The sequence below is a fragment of the Pinus tabuliformis genome, chromosome 2_2 (genome assembly GCF_031772625.1).
Source record: "Pinus tabuliformis cultivar Carrire ecotype Pingquan chromosome 2_2, CPIR1, whole genome shotgun sequence".
Lineage (NCBI taxonomy): Eukaryota > Viridiplantae > Streptophyta > Pinopsida > Pinales > Pinaceae > Pinus > Pinus tabuliformis.
The window spans coordinates 6547396-6552585 of NC_142300.1; the positions used below are offsets into that span (position 1 = coordinate 6547396).

General features: G+C 40.3%; 1 pseudogene across 1 annotated transcript; it reads right to left on the minus strand.

Annotated features, from left to right (window-relative positions):
• Nucleotides 1-931: 931 nt before the first annotated feature.
• On the minus strand, nt 932-4965 carry LOC149191274 (zinc finger CCCH domain-containing protein 30 pseudogene; annotated as a pseudogene). The gene is made up of 2 exons (XR_016254268.1): nt 4672-4965; nt 932-4184 (listed from the first exon to the last, which is right to left on the minus strand). The product of XR_016254268.1 is annotated as a zinc finger CCCH domain-containing protein 30 pseudogene (transcript).
• Between the last annotated feature and the right edge of the window lie 225 nt (nt 4966-5190).

Consider the following 5190-nt stretch of genomic DNA (forward strand, 5'->3'; position numbering starts at 1 on the left):
GTTAATCCATTCCTGCACCACCTACACTATTGTCTGCCTAATAAATGTTTGCATGTCCATGCATATCCAATAAAAAAAATTTGGTCTTAATAAACGTTAATCATCTTCATCATCATACCCAATCTACAATGCATGTAACCCAATTTGTATACCCAGCCTACAATGCATGTAACCCAATTTGTATAACCAACCTAGAATGCATGTAAATCCAATTATACCACTTTCGGCTAGGAAAAAACAAGAGAGATCTCTCATTTACCAGAACAAGTAGATATGCGTATAAAGACTGGATTATTAGACGTGTTAAATGACTTAGGAGACCTGTTGTGATGAATAGAAGTCAGTGAAGACCTTCTTTATTAAAAGCAGCAAAATTTTAAATGATATCATGCATCAGCAATTCAATTGCCCACAACTATATATGCGTATAAAGACTGGATTATTAGACGTGTTAAATGACTTAGAAGACCTGTTGTGATGAATAGAAGTCAGTGAAGACCTTCTTTATTAAAAGCAGCAAAATTTTAAATGATATCATGCATCAGCAATTCAATTGCCCACAACTATGTATCGTGCATCAGCGATTCAATTCCACAACTATGTATAAAATCAGTTCAATCAGTTCTCTCAACTTATGCTAACGAATATTTTACTATTTTCAATTCATCACAATTAATATCATTGAAGATAGAAACGCAGCGATTCAATTCCTCACCAACTATGTATAAAATCAGTTTCAATCAGTTCTCTCTACTTATGCTAACAAATATTTTACTATTTTCAATTCATCACAATTAATATCATTGAAGATAGAAACGCAAATTCAAAAACTCGATTATTCAAACGCAGTGATTAGCCAAAGTACATCAACCAGTTATTTAATTGCATGTCAAACGAAGATACAACCACAGTAATAATGGAAGAGTGTACGTTGGGTATGGCCAAGACAATACACATCGGACTGTTGGCAATTTCAGAAAACCAAACTTATTTACATATTAAATAATAAGCTACTACAGAGTTCAACACTAAGCTACCAATATAGTTCTCATCACTTAACCCAAACCACCACTAGGATTCAGTTTGGGAAGATTTATCCCAACCATCAGGTCATTGCAAAACCAGCAAGGGAGAGATAAAAAACGCCTTATATATCAGCAAATGTATTAGCATGCATGTCATGTTAGGCAGGGCCCACTGAAAATATTAGTTACTGCAAGCCTTGAATTACTAACTGACCACATGAGAAAGTCTAACAGCATCAACACCGTGAGCAGAGATTTAACCCCAAAGGTCCACCTGTAAACCACATATTATTGACAAAAAACAGAGGGGGGTGTCATTGATAAAGAGTTTCAGCTGATCTTTACAAATTTGCCATATTTGAAATCAGGAACATATAGCATGTTAAAAGCATTGGACACTGTCAAACCCAAATAATAGTTTCTTGCAAGGGCACAGCTTTACCACTCAGGAATGCTTTCCTCCAAAACTTTGTGTATGAACCTACATATAAAGCAACTTACGAGCAGAAACCAAAAGATCCGCGCCGGATGTTTAACAAACCAATTCATCATTTGGCCTGTTTCATTGACCATTTTCGTCATTCCCATCACTGGCACTTTCAATACAAATACTATACAAAAATGTTGACATCAACAAATCTTCCTTTATCTTCAACTTCCCAGATTTCATGTACAAAAAGGATGGATAAAGGAAAATGTAGAATCTCTATATAGAAATAAACAAATGAAGAAAATGCATCATCATCATATGATACCATTCCCTGTCGCCAAAAATGCTACCATCAAGTATTCACAATGTTAAAGGGGCAATTTGATCAGGATTTCTCTGAGATATCCAGCCACCTAGGTCAGTGGCCTCCATCTGTACACTGTTAGCTATATCCATAGAGCGACCCATAGTCCCTCGATCCACTGATTCCATTGGTGCTTCCTTAAACAATTTCTGAACCCAAGATAAATCTGGTTCATCTGAACTTCGGATACCAAAAGAAGCTGATTTTCTGAATTTCTGCAGCTCCTCCCCTTGAATTCCCCAATTTACTTTACCAGTTGGAGAACCCCATTCTGACCAAGTTGTAGCACCTCCAAGGTCTCCCGACCTAGAGCTTCCTTTGTCTCTTTGGGAAAACGCAACAGCCCTCGAGTCTGCAGCTGTACTCATAATCGGTGACAAATGAGACCCATTAGAGTTTTGGCGTTCCAACTGTCCCGTAAGAGATGACAGGGGACCAAGGGATGACAAGCTGTATGAAGCAAGCTGAACAGGAGGTGGTGAAAGAAAAACACTAGGGCTCTGACAGTCTACGCCACCATGCTGCATATGCATTTGGCTTTGTGTGCTCCCTTGTGGATATACTTGTGTGTTAAATGAGGACAGCATCTGACTCTGGAGCTGTGGGGATAACTGGGCTGATTTGTGAGATTGAATCTCAGATAGAAAGGCAGATTCAGAGGCTGTCATTTTAGGAGAGAAGACTTCAGACGCAAACAAATCTTCGAGGTTAGTTGGAGCAACATTATGAGCCTTGAACTTTCTAGGCCTGCAAGGGGTATTTCCACTACTAGATACAATAGCCATAGGACCATTTCCTCTGGCTTGGGTGGAGAGATAAGCAAATTCATTCAGAAGTTGTCCTTCGTAATCACCACTTTCAATCGAACAATCTGGATGCATGTTTCTAGCATTAACTGCTGTTCGCAGGCGACTAGCTTGGAGAGCACCATTGGTAAGGTGCAAAGTCGGTAAGTTTGGATGTGCCCAAGATCCACCAGCAAAGGAAGAATGAGAAGATGTATTTGCAGATGACAATGGTGACATTGGAGAGTTAGGGAAACTACTTTGTGAAGAATTGGAGGAAGACATCATTAAGACAGAAGAGGCAGATCCAGGTGCAAGAGGATGCATGACAGCCATCTTATCTGATGAAGTCATCGTGGTTCTCTGAGAAAGCATTGATGAACAAGCAGGTGGATACAACGGACGCAATTCTTCAGGGGTATGCGCAAAAAAGCACACTCTGCGAGAGCAATTAGTCCCATCTTTGCAAAGGCGGGTTCGATATTGGGCAGGGTGCAGCCAACATTCAAAAACACCATGTGCATACTCACAAACATCACCCCTCCTACAAGCCCCTTTACGAAAATCAGGGCAAGGAACACAACTATAATGATACTTTCTAGGGTCCCTTCTTCGAGCATTTTCACCCGGGTGCACAAAAGGGCATTCAGTCCAATCATGAGAATAAGCTCTGGAACAAGGCCTTACCTTAAAAGAATACATCCGAAACTCATCGGTGCTGTAGATGCTATTCTTGATGTCAGGTAGAGAAGAATCCACTGCAAATTCTTTCTTCTGACCGCAATCACACAAATTCTTTGAAATATCTAAAGACGTTGGGGGTGATGATAATGGAGAATTGACAGTTGCAGGGCTTGTTGAATCAGGGGATGAAAAGAGAGGCGACGAAGTAGGCACAGAGACTACACATCCATGCTCGTCAAAAAAGCACCCACCACCCTCTGGCAAGTAGAATCCTGAACCAGAAACCCTGCAAGGAATCTTCATTGTAGAGTTTGAACCCATAATAAGTAAATCCTCCAATAAGTTTTTAAAATGAGCAAGTTTAGGAGAAACCATAATCACATCTGCAGGCTTCCTCCCACGGGCATTCATGAAATTCACATCTGCCCCGGCCTTGATCAACATCCCCACAGTTTCAATTGCGAGTATAGACCCACCCGCAGCAGCACAATGCAGCGCTGTACTCATATCCGACCCACATGACTGGTTCACATCTACTCTGCCTCCAGACAACATATAGCTCAACACATCCAAACTGCCATAAAGGGCTGCTACCATGAGAGGAGTTCTCTGTTCTAAAACCATCTTCTGGCCGGACCCAATCTGCCTTCCATACCATAAGCCTCTCTCATTAACACTCGACCCACCTTCTTCCACAGCCTGTTTGAACCCACTAAGGTCGTTATTTGCAGCTAGCTCAAGCAACGCTGGTGAGCAGTACTCGGCCATTTCTTTCACACTACTGTCCAGTTTCTCACCAGCCCTAACACTATTTTCTTCATCAAAACCAGCTGCTCTACTGTCGTACACCACCCTGGGATTAAAGTGCTCAGGGCCTCCACACATCTTGCAGAGACCTAATACATTCAGAGGACCATCAAAAAGCAGATAAAAAACCCTCATAGTGCCCAAAATACAGCTAACAGTTATAACACATAAGTAATTCCCAAAAATACAGCTAACAGTTATAACCCACCAGTAATTCCATTACCTCAAACCCAACGAAAAAGAGACATTGATTGGATTCACGGATAATAACACAGACCCACCTAATCTATTTCGGTACGTTTTGAACTAGACTATTGAAATCAAAAATTTAACTTGGCACTGTTACAACTTTTACTTTCAGCCATGAAAACCAGAGCTTTTTCCAAGAAAACCAAAACACACCAAAATATAAAACCTGAAAGTAAACTATTACATTCCATTAACATAAAGAATCACACAAAAACCCATTTGGGTTTAACGGGCATCCAAGAAAAGAAAGAAAAAACAGACACAGGCAAATATCAAGATAAGAACTGAAATTGGCACTGGCATACCAAATTTTCATGTAAACTATACCTCTCTGTAGTGGAATTGGGTATCAGTCTTTCAAGCGCAAAATAAAATGCTAGGACTTAAAAGCACAGATTTGCAGGGAGAAACTCCTGAAAATTGACGGGGCTTATTCAATGCTGCTCCACCACCAAACAGTAGCACTGTGGGTTTCTTTGTTTGGATTCCCCCAACCAAATTCGCCCCACATTACATGAAATTACAACAAATGAAACGCGACCTCCGCAATTGTCTGGCCTCTGGCAACGAGACATGCCGGGAAATTTGCCGACATGACGCCGGATAACGCCTAATAAACATACCTTTAATGAAATCAAGAGATGCCACTGCATTTTCCACTTAATTAAATAATTTTCATCTGTACTGCACTCTAGAAAGTACCAGATATTTATATTATGAAATGGAATTGTCATAACTCATAAACCAATGCTAACAGTTAGGATCACCTTGACCAAATTGGAGAGATTCTTCCAGTCTCTGATGAAGCTTTTTTTCATTTTTTCTTTCCTCTAGCTTTGATTTTGA